Genomic DNA, 18,149 nt, shown 5'->3' with positions numbered 1-18,149 from the left:
GATGCAATCTGAACCATCAGTTTTTCTTTATTTTCAATTTGTTTCTCTCTTTTTCTCAATAATTATTTTTTAGGCTGGGGGTGGGGGTGGGGGGTGGGAGGTCCGGAAACCCCCCTGGATCCGCCCATGACCCCCCCCCCACCCCCCTCACCTACCCCCGACCAGGGTTTTCATAATTAGATAATTATGTGCCCTTCTAATGGAATGCTATTATTTACGAGAATTCAACAGGGTACTGTCCCCTGCGCTGCCTAGATTTTTATCAACAGACTGCAATTTCAAAAGGCGACGAATGTTCAATTATCTTCTGATATGATAGGGCTGAATGTGGGAATAATGTGATGTTAATATAAATATAATGTGATGCTGGAACAATAAAAGTAGATTAAAGCGTCACGAAGAATGATTGGCAGTTTAAGTGGGCGATTGGAAGTTCGGTGGTTTTTACTGACATTGGTTTTTTATATTTAGTCAAGTTTTGACTAAATATTTTAACATCGAGGGGGAATCGAAACGAGGGTCGTGGTGTATGTGCGTGTGTGTGTGCGTGCGTGCGTGTGTGTGTGTGTGTGTGTAGAGCGATTCAGACTAAACTACTGGACCGATCTTTATGAAATTTGACATGAGAGTTCCTGGGTATGAAATCCCCGAACGTTTTTTTCATTTTTTTGATAAATGTCTTTGATGACGTCATATCCGGCTTTTCGTGAAAGTTGAGGCGGCACTGTCACGCCCTCATTTTTCAACCAAATTGGTTGAAATTTTGGTCAAGTACTCTTCGACGAAGCCCGGGGTTCGGTATTGCATTTCAGCTTGGTGGCTTAAAAACTAATTAATGACTTTGGTCATTAAAAATCGGAAAATTGTAAAAAAAAAATAAAAATTTATAAAACGATCCAAATTTACGTTTATCTTATTCTCCATCATTTGCTGATTCCAAAAACATATAAATATGTTATATTCGGATTAAAAACAAGCTCTGAAAATTAAATATATAAAAATTATTATCAAAATTAAATTGTCCAAATCAATTTAAAAACACTTTCATCTTATTCCTTGTCGGTTCCTGATTCCAAAAACATATAGATATGATATGTTTGGATTAAAAACACGCTCAGAAAGTTAAAACAAAGAGAGGTACAGAAAAGCGTGCTATCCTTCTTAGCGCAACTACTACCCCGCTCTTCTTGTCAATTTCACTGCCTTTGCCATGAGCGGTGGACTGACGATGCTACGAGTATACGGTCTTGCTGAAAAATGGCAGCTACTTGACTAAATATTGTATTTTCGCCTTACGCGACTTGTTTAAAATAAATTCAAGACAACTTTCACAAACGCACATCTGCACAAAGACATCCAAATCTAAACACACACTGTGACTGCCGGACAGATGTTTATCAAGCTTGTCATATACATTCTTCAAAATAATACTTCCACATGTTTGTTTCTTTATTTGATTTTGGATTCAAGAAAACATAAAGAATAAGATGAAATCATTTTAAGATCGATTACTAAAATTTTAGTCTTAAATCGAATTTTGAGAGTTTTAATGACAAAACTCATTACTCAATTATTAAGCTTCCAATCCTGTAATTCAGCCTTCGTCGAAGATTGCTTGACCAAAATGCCAATCAATTTGATTGCAAAATGAGGGCATGCCAGTGCCGCCTCAACCTTCACTAAAAGCCAAAATTGACGTCACGAAGGACTAATATCAAAACAAGTCGCGTAAGGCGAAAATACAATATTTAGTCAAGTAGCTGTCGAACTCACAGAATGAAACTGAACGCAATGCCATTTAGCGCGGTAGTGGTTACGCTATGCTGCATAGCACGCTTTTCTGTAGGGCCTACCTCTCTTCGTTTTAACTTTCTGAGCGTGTTTTTAATCCGAACATATCATATCTATATGTTTTTGGAATCAGGAACCGACAAGGAATAAGATGAAAGTGTTTTTAAATTGATTTGGACAATTTAATTTTGATAATAATTTTTATATATTTAATTTTCAGAGCTTGTTTTTAATCCGAATATAACATATTTATATGTTTTTGGAATCAGCAAATGATGGAGAATAAGATAAACGTAAATTTGGATCGTTTTATAAATTTTTATTTTTTTTTACAATTTTCAGATTTTTAATGACCAAAGTCATTAATTAATTTTTAAGCCACCAAGCTGAAATGCAATACCGAAGTCCGGGCTTCGTCGAAGATTACTTGACCAAAATTTCAACCAATTTGGTTGAAAAATGAGGGCGTGACAGTGCCGCCTCAACTTTCAAGAAAAGCCGGATATGACGTCATCAAAGACATTTATCAAAAAAATGAAAAAAAACGTTCGGGGATTTCATACCCAGGAACTCTCATGTCAAATTTCATAAAGATCGGTCCAGTAGTTTAGTCTGAATCGCTCTACACACACACACAAGTAGTAGGTATCGCGCACGGACCGGCCCCCATTTTTTTGCGCAATGCGCAATGCGCAAGGGTATGGCCCAGCATAAAGTTATAGGTTAAGGTGCCTGTGTTTAAGTAGTGATAAGGAGATATTGCGGATAAACGGTTTATTGAGTTTTATATTTTGTCATGTGATTTCATGTGCCTGTACCTGTTGCTCGGTACTAATGACCACTCCAGCTGGGGTAATGACAGGATTACTGCATTACCCTGACACCTCTGGCAGTTCACCGAGTTACATAACTATTACCAACATAAAAGAGAGAGGGCTACGCGAAGCACAGATAAACCCATTTAATTGTACTAGGCAGTTGTGAACAGCATCTATATAAAACAGCGAACCTTCGTAACTAACCCACTGACTAAAGTTTTTATTTTATTTTTTATTTTTATTATTTTCTTCGTTGTTGCGGCGTTTTGCTTTGGGCACCTTTACACCCCAATAGTCAGCCAGAAAAGTGTTTAAATTTCACTGGACTGTCTAAAGAGTCGCATATAGGTGTTTACCCTCCCTCTGTGTTTTCACGGGCTTGGGACCGTTTTGACAGGGTATGTCAAAGCCACATTGGGGTTTTTTGGGATTAAACAATACGAGCATTATTTACAGAAGCAAAACACGGCTTAACAAATTTATTTACAAAAAAACGACAAAGTTGTTTGGCATTGGAATGTTAACCATATCACAGGCGGCGGTATCACAGTCAAAAAAAGAAAGAGACCCATTAGAGGGGTATCACAGTCAAAAAGGAAAGAGACCCTTTAGACGGGTGTAGGTAGGGTTGAAACCCCATCAGAAGCGATCACACGCTTGATGTAGAAAAACGAGAGTGACTTTCTGGTTTGGGAATATGTGAACATAGACTTTCCGTCTGTCTTGAAACCAGTGTTTGTACCGCCACCACTTTCTTGCGTTAGAAGCACCTGTTGGTAAGACTCTTTTGTCAGTTTGTTTTGGTTTTTGTTTAAGCCTTTTGAACTAAATTTACTCCCACTGTCTCCCTCACAAAAGTAGGTTTTCGAACACAAGCCAATAAACGCATTTCCTTGGTATTCGGTTTTAAAGAGACCGGGTGTTCGTTTGTCATAGTGGACACGCGCTGTACAGGCCTGACAGAGAGTCGCGTCCCATGGGGCGTTAGCTAAACGTGTGTTTTGGAAGGCTGCCTCGTGTTGGTCACAGGCTTGTGCAGGGAACCATTGGTTATACACTTGGTAAAACTGCTCTCGCAGTTCAGGACGAACCACCTCTTCTAACGTTGAAGCGCTAAGCGCCATGTATAGAGAATCTGTATCCATTTCCAAAAGCTGGTAGTCGGCTCTGGACACAAACTTATCCAGAAAATCAAAATGAAACTCCAACATGCGTAGTTTAGCGTACTGGTAAACAAAGTAACCAATCTGAGAGGGGAGTGACCAGTTGATTTTTTTTTTAGCCATCTCTACTTCAGTGACAACTTCTGTTACTTCGGTTAATTTTTGAAAACGACCATTGTTGATCAGTTTTGAGGCCTCATCAGACAAAACGTAATGAATATCACGATGGTTGGCCACGTTAGTTAAGGTTTTTCCGTAGGCTGAGTTACCGAGCAGTTTGAAAGTTTCAGCTAAGATAGCTTTTGACGGATCTTGGTCTCCTGCTCGTCTTGCGTTTGAAACGCTGTCACCAAATTGACGGAAACAGGTTTTGGGTTGATACTCTACGATCAGCGTGATGTTTTTAACAATCAACCCGTGCTGCACGTACCAAAACAAAAGGGGTGTAGCTAGCAGAATTTGTTCACCGTGGTAACTCCCTACAAGTGTACGGCGTGGTTGGGATAAGAGCTTGTGTTTTTCAGCGTAGTCTTTCATAAAATCCCCGATCTGTTCTCGGCTGACAGACTCATTTTTGAAAATAGGCTGCATTTCACTGAAATGTTCTTTTAGATGATCAGGTACATAAATATCACACTGTACCAACCCGAACAAAGTTTTGTTTTGCACCGCGTCTAAGACAGTTTGATCTGTGATGGTAGAAGGATGGCGGAAGGGTTTAAGTGTCGGAAAACGATCTTGTAGAAAAGTCTGAATGGAGGTGTTTTGTTTTTTGTCTGCGTGCCATTCACACTCCCATTTTTCGACGACAGTCACACCCACATCCTCACGTAGGTATTTGGTAATGTTGCTTGTATGTTCTCTGAGTTCAACTAGTGTTTTTCCGGTGACAGGGTTAGTCGTTTTACCGGCGGTCACAGAACAGTCATGTCGGTGGAACAAACATCCGTGAAACTGATAGCAAATTTGATTTGCGGCATCCCAACCATCAACTCTAATCTTTTTTCGACCAAGGGCCTTCTCTTTCGCGTTAAACTTATGTTGGAGATGGATCTGTTTTGATGCCATAACCCACTCCAACCATTCCCGAGCTAGCTGACCGTAGGGATCTGTTTTTTCCGCTTTAAAAGCGTTTTCTTTTCTACGAATGACAGGGTGCTCTGTGGGCATGTCTTGCATGAGTGCAGCTAAATACAGCGCATTTGCATCAAATCCCTGAACAGACTGTACCGGTTTGTCCTGATTACCACGAATGTATGTTTTGTCTTTTTCGTGGTATCTGTGAAAGACAATAGACGGCCCCCCGACAATGTTCTTTCGCAAAAGTGCGTGAACGTCTTTTTGTTTTTCGTTAAAAAGTGAAAAGTAGGTATCTGAAGACAACGTGTCAAACAGATACTTCAGTGTCACCCCGGGGACAGAAATACCGTCTTTCAGCAAATCAACTCGCAGACTAGCGTACATACTAATCTGATGCTGCAAAGCAACCAGAAACGGCCCTGTGTCTAGGTTGTTGTACCACACCAAAAAATCCTTCAAAGTCATCATTTTGTTTTCAGTCCACACACGCTGACAAAAAGCGTACTCTGTATCAGAAATATTTGAGTTTTTGAGCTTACTAAAAAAAGCTGCATGGGGTGGGAGTTCTCTTTCATCTAGTGTACTTAGACTAGTGACGTATTCATAGCAGAAAAAACCCTTTTCCTCTTCGACACCGAACGCCTTGAGGTACTTGGAATAACTAAAACCTGGCGCAAGAAAATTGTTGATGTCGAGAAACCGAAGTTTGTCTGTAGAAAGACACATATACTGGTTGTTTCGTTTAACAACAAACTTGAAAGGGGGTCTTTTAGGGGCCTTCTTTTTTCCCTCTGTTTTGACTTCTTTGTCTTCTTCTTCTTCTTCCTCTTCCTCTTCTTCTTCTTCACCCACGGTATCAAAACCATCTGGTTCAAAAACAGGGTCTGTTTGACTTTCGTCTTTTGGAAGATCGTTATGGGCTGTTTTGTCTTTGACAAACTTTTCAATGAGAAAAGGTTTGATCACATTCAGATCGTAGCGAGAAGAATTGAAACCTACGACAGGCAGTTCTTGTAAATACTCATATAATTTCTGTCTGAGTCTTTCTACGGGGATGTTGAGGCTATCTGTCTCGTGTTGTTGTGTCTCTTCGATCTCAGTCAACTGATCAAACACATCTTTAAATTCTTCACAAAGAAGAGCGCAGGAGGCTTCAGAGATACGTTCTAAGTAGTTAACCATGTTATCCACTAGTTCTTGAGGGTTACCTTTACTCACAAAACAGGTTGGTTCTGTGAAATGGGGAACGTTACTGCATACAGAAACAGAAAGAGGAATATGTTTTGCTGTGTACTGTGTACAGTTTGACTCAGCTGATTTTGTTTGTGGTAAGTTATCTGTGTCAAAAAACACCTCAAAATCAAACGTCGCTCTGTAGGGAAAAACAAAATCTGTGGTTACCTGAACACCGTGGTTTTGTAGCTGTTGAAAAATGTTTTGAGGTGGTGAGTAAACCCCGCCTTTGAACTTTTCTTTTGAGCCCTCACCCTGACAAGTCTGTTCATGTCGATTCATTTGAGACAAAGACGCCCAGAGTTTCCCGCATTTGGAACAAGCCAACGCATGACCGAGTTTATCAATGTCTAAAATGTACATGAAATGGTCTTTGTAACGCAAGAGACGCATAACGCCAGAATGTTTGTAAGCGCTACGACGCAGAGGAACGAGACAGACAGGTGTTTGGCTCTCATCAAACTCAAACACATCTATGTTCACATTAAACTCAGATTCAATCGACTCAAGTTGAAACAAAGTGATCCCCGGAAAGTGGACAGGGGGGGAATGTCCGGCCCACTGTTTGAACAAGGTTTTTGTGGGTTTTTGTAAAGAATGACGCGAGGCTCCTTTGTGCAAAGCAAGACAGCGAAAGAGACACAGACCATCAGTATAAGGAAAATGATGATGCTCGTCTTTTTGCAACTTGTGCAAGAACTGTGTGTTTGTGATGTAGTCAGGTAGACTACCACAGGCACAACCGATAGGAAAGTCAGTCAAAGGCGTGACATAGAAACTGGAAGACATGATGCTGTGAACAGAATACCGAGAGTTTGGGCGTTCGAGTCTAACTTGTTCTAAAATGTCATGGTCACTGATTTCACCGAGAAAAGAAAGAAAGTCCTGCTTTGAGTTGATCAGGCGCGGTCGTTGTAAGACAGAGTGGTTATTGACTGAGGCATGAAAGAAAGACAAGTCACCCGACTCTTTGTTTTTGAGAAGAAAAGAGTGAGAAAAATTGATTTTGAAGCGTTTGTTTTGTTCATGGAACAGCTCAAGAAGCGACTCGTCCCAATCAGGGAAATCAGAACAAGGGTTCCAGAGAATGGTATAGGTTGACTGAAGTTTACCAGGCCGCTTATGAGTTTTAACAGAATTCCAATGCTTTTCGTACATTTGTCTTTCTTCAGAAGGTAACTTTTTGATTTTTTCTTTTTCTAGTGCTCGTTTGTTTAATCCCTTTTTGGGGGAAGGGGCTTCCTGTGAGGACGAACTTTTTCTTTTGGACCCAGCGACTGTCGGCGCTGGTGGTGGAGGTGTCCGACTCGCAACATCTTGGCAGTTTTTGGTTTTTTCATGCCGAGCAAGGCCGTGTTTTCTGCTAAACGACTTGCCGCACATAGCACAGAGAAAAGGTCTGGCTTTGTTATGGGCTTCGTTAACATGAGCGTTAAGGTTGTAGTTTTGTGTAAAAACCTGTTCACAGTGCGGGCATTGGTTACGCTGCAATAAAAAAAAAGAACTATGTCTGAGCTACAAAAAAAAAACAATATCAAAAAAAAAAATCTTACATAAAAACATTTATTTTTCTAAAAAGCTATGTCTGAGAAAAAAGTAACACGCTACTTTATTTTTTTTATCTTTACAAAAACAAAATCAACTTACCAAATCTGTTGAGGCCGGTTGTGGCGTTGTGTTAGCGTCACTGCTGCTGCTGCTGGTCGCCATAGTTGGGTTTTTTTTTCACCACCTCACACTTGTAAAGTCGAAGAGACACTCAAGACTTAGCCCAGAAGAAGCTTATTTATACCCCTGTTGACCGCATCACCGCCGTATTCTAACTAAGCGTTTCTATTTTTAGGTGCTGACCAATCAACAAGTTCTAACATGTTTAGGTCTTGCATCCCTGTGGTGCAATACTCAAGCGTAAGCACCCAATGACCCCCTCTGGAGGTTTACCGGAGAGAGGGCTCCGCGAAGCGCAGGGTTATCATTTTAATTGCCTTATCCTGACACCTCTGATAGTTATTAGCGCCATAAAAGAGAGGGCTCTGCGAAGCGCAGAGAAAGTGTGTGTGTGTGTGTGTGTGTGAGTGTGTGTGTGTGTGTGTGAGTGTGTGTGTGTGTGTGTGTGTGTGTGTGTGTGACAGTGTATGTGTGTGTGTGTGTGTGTGTGACAGTGTGTGTGTGTGTGTGTGTGTGTGTGTGACAGTGTGTGTGTGTATGTGTGTAACAGTGTGTGTGTGTGTGTGTGACAGTGTGTGTGTGTGTGACTGTGTGTGTGTGTGTGAGTGTGTGTGTGTATCTGTGTGTGTGTGTGTGTGTGTGTGTGTGTTTTGGATGGTAGAAAAAAAGACTAACATAACTAGTTAGCTTTGAATATAAAATTTAAGGTAGATGGTTTTTTTTTGTTGGAATTAATAAATAAAGATAAGGATAGGATCTTAGTTTAGTATGTGAAAATGGATCCAAGGTGGAAACATCCTTTTACCTGTGTGATTGCCGGTCCCACAGGGAGTGGGAAGACTCATTTTGTCAAACAATATTTGAATCACTTACAAGATATGATGACACCCCCTCCAGAGGAATTGATTTGGTGTTATGGGGCGTGGCAGTCTGGTTACAATGAGATGAGACATGTGACGTTTGTGGAGGGTTTACCCGACGTGGAACAGTGGACAGGGGTCAAAAGGCGACTGGTCATCATTGATGATTTGATGAGTGAGACAAACGACAAGGTCACACAACTATTCACCAAAGAAAGTCATCATCGGAATCTGAGTGTAATGTATATTGTACAGAACCTGTTTGGAAAAAACAAAGAGCAGAGGACGATCAGTTTGAACAGTCACTACCTGGTGGTGTTTAAAAACCCACGGGATGCTTCACAGATCACCCATCTGGCCAAGCAGATGTACCCTGGGAAGCTAAAGTATGTCCAAGAGGCATTTAAAGATGCGACTTCTATGCCTCACGGTTATTTGCTGTTTGACTTGCGACAAGAGCCACCCGATCATCTTCGTCTGAGGACAAAACTTTTCCCACCAGAGCACCCTGTAGTGTACCTTCAAAAATAACCATGTCCGCAAACCAGAGTGGTTATTGACTGATGCATGAAAGAAAGACAAGTCACTCATGGAACAGATCAGGGGGAAATCAGAACAAGGGTTCCTCTTAAAAGAGAAAATGTGGCGCTTTTTTACACACACTAATCGTGTAAGATTTGTAGAAGAATTACAACACCTGGTACACGCGTATAACCATTCGTTTCACAGAAGTATAAAACCAACACCTGTTAAAGTTTGCCTCGCTAACAAAGAAACAGTTTGGTAAGTTTTGTACGGACAACCCCCAAAGAAAAACACCCAAAGGTAGGCTACAGGTTGGTGATCGTGTGAGACTAAGTAAAACACGGCGACTCTTTAAAAAAGGTTATTTACCTGCGTGAACAGAAGAATTATTTACAGTTAGCAGTGTGTTGAAAACAACTCCAGTGACCGATAAGCTGAAAGACGCTAACGCAAAATAACTACAAGGTAGTTTTTTTTACAAAGAAGAACTACAAAACGTAGGAGAGAAAGAAATGTATCGTATTGACAAAGTTTTAATGTGATGAGCCACGGATTAACCCTGCTTGCCTAACGGTGGTTACACACGCCTCTTTGTTTGTCAGAAAAGCAAAACTAAATCCAGCTGTAAGTCTTGTTCACGCAAAAGCCCTGGAGAGGTCCACAGCCAAATACCCTCTAAAAAGAGTAGTTATGAAATCTTACGGGATCCCGCGTGGAAACCATAGTGCTGTTTTAGACAATTTGTTTCTCAGGCAGCCACCAACACGCGTTGTAGTAGGACTAGTAGAGAGCGCTGCGTTTAACGGTAGCTACACAAAAAAAACCATTCAACTTTTAAAACCCACAACTTGAATTTTCTCTGCCTCTATGTTGATGGAAAACAAGCCCCTGCAAAACCACTAACACCAGACTTTTGAAAACAGACAGTATGTGGGAAGTTTCTTTAGTTTGACCGCAGGAACAGGAGTGGGTGTTGGTGACGCCGGTAACAGAATTGTCTATGAATACTACTGTGGGAGTTTGCGTCTGGGACTAAAAGTTTAGTGCACCCCTGGTAGAGCCTGTTCACGTTATTGTGTATGCAGAAATGGCCTCGTTGCTAGAAAATGATCGGAGTAGGCAGGTTATCACTGATTTTACATCATGAATGGACTAGAGATCTCTCGCCTACTGTTAAGACACCCCGTGGCAAGACGGCCGTTTATGAGAGACCAACTTCCTTCTGAGATAAATTTACTTCACCCCTCGTCTTACGTCATAAACACAGACCCAGCACATAAGGTTGGGTCTCATTGGGTTGGTGTGTATTATGATGGTCAGGGGAATATTGAATATTTTGATAGTTTTGGTTTAAACCGAATCACAAAGACATTGAAGGTGTTTGTTTTTTATGCGTCATTGGTTTGTGTTCTAAAACCAACGAACAGGTATTACAGGGGATGTTAAGTTCTACTTGTGGTTTGTTTGCAATGTATTTCATCATCAAAAAGAGTCAAGGTACAAGGCTCCGTGACATAATTTCTATTTTTTAACCCCCAAAACCCTGTTGTAAATGACCGTAAGTTCATAGCACTTTTTTAGAGATGCGTTAACGCAACAAGTCTAAAGCTGTTGTTGTAAAAAATAGTAACTGATGTCATAGTGTAAGGAGGTTATATATAAAGATGGTGTTGGCTAATTTTTTTTTACTAAATTCCCTGATCGAGCCACAAGACAACACCGCCTACTCTACACTACAGTCTACAAAGACAGCCTCCTAGAGGTAAAAGTTGTTTAACACTTTTGTTGTTGTTGTTGCTGAGAACGACAAAAGAGATGTTTGACGAGAAAGAGCCTCTGTTTAGCTCACCGCTACCCGAACCTGATATGTTTCCTTGGTTTTCACCAAGGAAACAGAAAGAACAGACGCGTGCGACCAAGTCAAAGAGGGGTGGTCTTGGACAGTAAAGAATTTACTCGCCTGATTAAAGTCCGAGAAAGACTGTTGAAGCAACTTAAAACACAAACAGAAGTTGTAGCTATAGAAGTTAAAAAAAAAACCACCAGACGTGTCAGAAGAGTCCAGAACAAAAAGAAGAAACACCAGCAGACGAACTACCTCACACACCTTTCAAATACTCGGAGAGCAGCAATCTGTTTGAAAACTGCTACCAGGAACCGGCTGGTGTGTCTACCTTCAACGACCTCGGTTACTATAACCCAACATTGTTAAATACGAAAGTCGCCCCACGTCAAGTTATGGGAGCGCCCCTTAAAAAGAGAAAATGTGTCGCTTTTTTACACACACTAATCGTGTAAGATATGTAGAAGAATTACAACACCTGGTACACGCGTATAACCATTCGTTTCACAGAAGTATAAAACAGCACCTGTTAAAGTTTGCCTCGCTAATAAAGAAACAGTTTGGTAAGTTTTGTACGGACAACCCCAAAAGAAAACACCCAAAGGTAGGCTACAGGTTGGTGATCGTGTGAGACTAAGTAAAACACGACGACTCTTTAAAAAAGGTTATTTACCTGCGTGGTCAGAAGAATTATTTACAGTTAGCAGTGAGTTGAAAACAACTCCAGTGACCGATAAGCTGAAAGACGCTCACGCAGAAGAACTACAAGGTATTTTTTTTTACAAAGAAGAACTACAAAAAGTAGGAGAGAAAGAAATGTATTGTATTGACAAAGTTTTAATGTGATGACCCACGGACTAAACCCTGCTTACCTAACGGTGATTACACACACCTCTTTGTTTGTCAGAAAATCAAAACTAAATCCAGCTGTAAGTCTTGCTCACACAAAAACCCTAGAGAGCTCCACAGCCAAATACCCTCTAAAAAGAGTAGTTATGAAATCTTACGGGATCCCGCGTGGAAACCTTAGTGCTGTTTTAGACAACTTGTTTCTCAGGTAGCTACCAAGACGCGTTGTAGTAGGACTGGGAGAAAGCGCTGCGTTTAACGGTAGCTACACCAAAAAGCCATTCAACTTTTAAAACCCACAACTTGAATTTTCTCTGCCTCTATGTTGATGGAAAACAAGTCCCTGCAAAACCACTAACACCAGACTTTGAAAACAGACAGTATGTGGGAAGCTTCTTTAGTTTGACCACAGGAACAGGGGTGGGTGTTGGTGACGTCGGTAACAGAATTGTCTATGAAGACTACTCCGGAGGCTATACGCTGTATGTATTTGACCTGTCACCGTCAATGTTGGGTGGAGATCAGATTGAGCTGATGCGCTGTGGGAGTTTGCGTCTGGAACTAAAGTTTAGTGCACCCCTGACAGAACCTGATCACGTTATTGTGTATGCAGAAATGGACTCGTTGCTAGAAATTGATCGGAGTAGGCAGGTTATCACTGATTTTACATCATGAATGGTCTAGAGATCTCTCGCCTACTGTTAAGACACCCCTTGGCAAGACGGCCGTTTATGGGTGTTTACACCAGAGACCAACTTCCTTCTGAGATAAATTTACTTCACCCCTCGTCTTACGGCATAAACACAGACCCAGCACATAAGGTTGGGTCTCATTGGGTTGGTGTGTATTATGCTGGTCAGGGGAATATTGAATATTTTGATAGTTTTGGTTTTAAACCGAATCACAAAGACATTGAAGGTGTTTTTTTATTTGTTTTTTTTATGCGTCATTGGTTTGTGTTCTAAAACCAACGAACAGGTATTACAGGGGATGTTAAGTTCTACTTGTGGTTTGTTTGCAATGTATTTCATCATCAAAAAGAGTCAAGGTACAAGACTCCGTGACATCATTTCTATTTTTAACCCCCAAAACCCCGGTGTAAATGACCGTAAGCTCATAGCACTTTTTTCAAAGATGCGTTAACGCAACAAGTCTAAAAGCTGTTGTTGTAAAAAATAGTAACTGATGTCATAGTGTAAGGAGGTTATGTATAAAGATGGTGTTGTCTAATTTTATTTTTTTTTACTAAACCCCCTGAGCGAGCCACAAAGTTAGCAGTGTGTTGAAAACAACTCCAGTGACCGATAAGCTGAAAGACGCTAACGCAAAATAACTACAAGGTAGTTTTTTTTTTACAAAGAAGAACTACAAAACGTAGGAGAGAAAGAAATGTATCGTATTGACAAAGTTTTAATGTGATGAGCCACGGATTAACCCTGCTTACCTAACGGTGGTTACACACGCCTCTTTGTTTGTCAGAAAAGCAAAACTAAATCCAGCTGTAAGTCTTGTTCACGCAAAAGCCCTGGAGAGGTCCACAGCCAAATACCCTCTAAAAAGAGTAGTTATGAAATCTTACGGGATCCCGCGTGGAAACCATAGTGCTGTTTTAGACAATTTGTTTCTCAGGCAGCCACCAACACGCGTTGTAGTAGGACTAGTAGAGAGCGCTGCGTTTAACGGTAGCTACACAAAAAAAAAAAAAAAAAACCCATTCAACTTTTAAAACCCACAACTTGAATTTTCTCTGCCTCTATGTTGATGGAAAACAAGCCCCTGCAAAACCACTAACACCAGACTTTTGAAAACAGACAGTATGTGGGAAGTTTCTTTAGTTTGACCGCAGGAACAGGAGTGGGTGTTGGTGACGCCGGTAACAGAATTGTCTATGAATACTACTGTGGGAGTTTGCGTCTGGGACTAAAAGTTTAGTGCACCCCTGGTAGAGCCTGTTCACGTTATTGTGTATGCAGAAATGGCCTCGTTGCTAGAAAATGATCGGAGTAGGCAGGTTATCACTGATTTTACATCATGAATGGACTAGAGATCTCTCGCCTACTGTTAAGACACCCCGTGGCAAGACGGTCGTTTATGGGTGTTTACACCAGAGACCAACTTCCTTCTGAGATAAATTTACTTCACCCCTCGTCTTACGTCATAAACACAGACCCAGCACATAAGGTTGGGTCTCATTGGTTTGGTGTGTATTATGCTGGTTAGGGGAATATTGAATATTTTGATAGTTTTGGTTTTAAACCGAATCACAAAGACATTGAAGGTGTTTGTTTTTTATGCGTCATTGGTTTGTGTTCTAAAACCAACGAACAGGTATTACAGGGGATGTTAAGTTCTACTTGTGGTTTGTTTGCAATGTATTTCATCATCAAAAAGAGTCAAGGTACAAGGCTCCGTGACATAATTTCTATTTTTTAACCCCCCAAAACCCTGTTGTAAATGACCGTAAGTTCATAGCACTTTTTTAGAGATGCGTTAACGCAACAAGTCTAAAGCTGTTGTTGTAAAAAATAGTAACTGATGTCATAGTGTAAGGAGGTTATATATAAAGATGGTGTTGGCTAATTTTTTTTTACTAAATTCCCTGATCGAGCCACAAGACAACACCGCCTACTCTACACTACAGTCTACAAAGACAGTCTCCTAGAGGTAAAAGTTGTTTAACACTTTTGTTGTTGTTGTTGCTGAGAACGACAAAAGAGATGTTTGACGAGAAAGAGCCTCTGTTTAGCTCACCGCTACCCGAACCTGATATGTTTCCTTGGTTTTCACCAAGGAAACAGAAAGAACAGACGCGTGCGACCAAGTCAAAGAGGGGTGGTCTTGGCCAGTAAAGAATTTACTCGCCTGATCAAAGTCCGAGAAAGACTGTTGAAGCGACTTAAAACACAAACAGAAGTTGTAGCTATAGAAGTTTAAAAAAAACCACCAGACGTGTCAGAAGAGTCCAGAACAAAAAGAAGAAACACCAGCAGACGAACTACCTCACACACCTGTCAAATACTCGGAGAGCAGCAATCTGTTTGAAAACTGCTACCAGGAACCGGCTGGTGTGTCTACCTTCAACGACCTCGGTTACTATAACCCAACATTGTTAAATACGAAAGTCGCCCCACGTCAAGTTATGGGAGCGCCCCTTAAAAAGAGAAAATGTGTCGCTTTTTTACACACACTAATCGTGTAAGATATGTAGAAGAATTACAACACCTGGTACACGCGTATAACCATTCGTTTCACAGAAGTATAAAACAGCACCTGTTAAAGTTTGCCTCGCTAACGAAGAAACAACGAAGAAGTTTGGTAAGTTTTGTACGGACAACCCCCAAAGAAAACACCCAAAGGTAGGCTACAGGTTGGTGATCGTGTGAGACTAAGTAAAACACGGTGACTCTTTAAAAAAAAGTTATTTACCTACGAGGACAGAAGAATTATTTACAGTTAGCAGTGTGTTGAAAACAACGCCAGTAACCCATAAGCTGAAAGACGCTCACGCAGAAGAACTACAAGGTAGTTTTTTTACAAAGAAAAACTACAAAAAATAGGAGAGAAAGAAATGTATCCTATTGACAAAGTTTTAATGTGATGACCCTTAAACTGCTTAGAGTGCAGAAAAAACTCAAAGAAGACTTCCACCAACAGGTATCTTCTCTGTCACCCACAGAGGAGAAGCAGGAGGAAAAACATCCGAAAAATCACACAGAGTGTCCGCCGTCAGACTACTACTGTTCAACACCATCAACCACAGCCACGGCTTCGACACAAAGCGAGGAATACCCTCAGCAGCTGCAGCGACCCCTGTATTCCACATGTCCGGTTTACTGTCCTACCACAACCGTAAATCCTCTTCCTGTGACACCAAGAAGTGGTTATGAAGTTGACAACTAATCCGGGGACCACCTCGTTCCTTTAAATTGACAATCATGATTTGGATTTTTTTTGGTTTAATGTATGTGTCTGCAAAATGTTAATTTTTTTTTATTTTTAATATTCAAAAGACTGCTGTCACTTTTATAATAAAATGATCATATTGGAAAAGTTAATAACTATGTGTCTGTATAACTCTTGAATGCTACCGTGAGCAGTTTTATGTATTGTTTTGTTACTCTTTACGTCTGACTTTTTTACCTTCTTGTTTGGAAGTACTTGTGTAAACGCGCGCGCATGTGTGTGTGTGTGTATGTGTGTGTGTGTGTGTGTGTGATCGGAGGTGTGTGTGTGTGTGTGTGTGTGTGTGTGTGTGTGTGTGTTTGCACTTACATTTTATTCCCACCACACATATAACCCTACCTCTTAGATAGTCTATCAACAACAAAATAAAAAAAAAATTAAACACCGCAACAACGAAGAAAATAAATATCAAAAACAAAATAATACCTATCTTATCTGGTGTACCTAGCAAAACCTTGTATGTAGAACAACCGTTTCTATTTTTAGTGCTGACCAACCAACATGGTCTAGCATGTAAGGTCTTGCGTCTCTGTGGTGCAATGCTCAGACGTGATCAGTCTCTAACCTAACATTATGTATGACTGACTGTAGAACAACTCTTGTTCGGGTGTAAAATGTACCTCCGATGTTTATAACACCCACATAAAAAACAACAATCTGAGTCTACTTGTTAAAACTTTTGTTATATGTGTACATCAGCTCCCATCCCTCTCATCAGTCGAGCTAACTTCCACACCCACCCCACACCATTTGTCTAGCACTAATCTAAGCATTAAACCCTAATCATCCCTCGGGGTAGACAAATCACCTCCTATTAAACTTCTCTAACCGCTGGCCACCTCTGGTGGTTTTATCGGGGAAGGGGCTCCGCAAAGAGTAGGGATACCATTTTTATTACCTTATCCTGACACCTCCCCTGACAGGGCACCAAACTACATAGCTATTAAAGAGAGAGGACTCCGCGAAGCGCGGAGAAAATGGGGGGGGAATTACTGCTTTTTAATGGTGCTTACCCCAGCTGGAGTGGTCATTAGTACCGAGCAACAGGTACAGGCACATGAAATCACATGACAAAATATAAAACTCAATAAACCGTTTATCCGCAATATCTCCTTATCACTACTTAAACACAGGCACCTTAACCTATAACTTTATGCTGGGCCATACCCTTGCGCATTGCGCATTGCGCAAAAAAATGGGGGCCGGTCCGTGCGCGAATACTACTACTCACACACACAGACACAGACACACACACACACGCACATACACCACGACCCTCGTTTCGATTCCCCCTCGATGTTAAAATATTTAGTCAAAACTTGACTAAATATAAACAAGTCGCGTAAGGCGAAAATACAATATTTAGTCAAGTAGCTGTCGAACTCACAGAACACGTGGAATTGACAAGAAGAGCGGGGTATTCGTTGCGCTGAGAAGGATAGCACGCTTTTCTGTACCTCTCTTTGTTTTAACTTTCTGAGCGTGTTTTTAATCCAAACATATCATATCTATATATTTTTGGAATCAGGAACCGACAAGGAATAAGATGAAAGTGTTTTTAAATTGATTTCGAAAAAAAAATTTGATAATAATTTTTATATATTTAATTTTCAGAGCTTGTTTTTAATCCGAATATAACATATTTATATGTTTTTGGAATCAGCAAATGATGGAGAATAAGATAAACGTAAATTTGGATCGTTTTATAAATTTTTATTTTTTTTTACAATTTTCCGATTTTTAATGACCAAAGTCATTAATTAATTTTTAAGCCACCAAGCTGAAATGCAATACCGAACCCCGGGCTTCGTTGAAGAGTACTTGACCAAAATTTCAACCAATTTGGTTGAAAAATGAGGGCGTGACAGTGCCGCCTCAACTTTCACGAAAAGCCGGATATGACGTCATCAAAGACATTTATCAAAAAAATGAAAAAAACGTTCGGGGATTTCATACCCAGGAACTCTCATGTCAAATTTCATAAAGATCGGTCCAGTAGTTTAGTCTGAATCGCTCTACACACACACACACACGCACGCACACACATACGCACATACACCACGACCCTCGTTTCGATTCCCCCTCGATGTTAAAATATTTAGTCAAAACTTGACTAAATATAAAAAGGAAAAATCTATCTGTGGATATTACCTTTCAAAAAATGTATGTACAGTTTCATGTCCAGTAGTTTCCCCGGAATCGATCTTACACACACGTACGCATGCACGCAAGCACGCATGCACGCGCGCAAGTACGCTCTCTCTCTCTTTTTTTTCTCTCTCTCTCTCTCTCTCTCTGTCTCTCTGTCTCTCTGTCTCTCTCTCTCTCTCTCTCTCTCGCCTAGTCCCTTTTACCA

The 18,149-nt window shown here is 40.7% G+C and overlaps 1 long non-coding RNA gene across 1 annotated transcript in view; it reads right to left on the bottom strand.

Moving 5' to 3' along the window:
• LOC138960075 (uncharacterized) overlaps positions 1-18,149 on the bottom strand; it is a 261,944-nt gene that overhangs the window by 682 nt on the left and 243,113 nt on the right. The window lies entirely within an intron of this gene.

This window comes from Littorina saxatilis, linkage group LG2 (assembly GCF_037325665.1).
Source record: "Littorina saxatilis isolate snail1 linkage group LG2, US_GU_Lsax_2.0, whole genome shotgun sequence".
In the NCBI taxonomy this organism is placed as follows: domain Eukaryota; kingdom Metazoa; phylum Mollusca; class Gastropoda; order Littorinimorpha; family Littorinidae; genus Littorina; species Littorina saxatilis.
The sequence above is the reverse complement of the archived record's forward strand: the minus strand, read 5'-3'. Positions and strand labels throughout refer to the sequence as shown.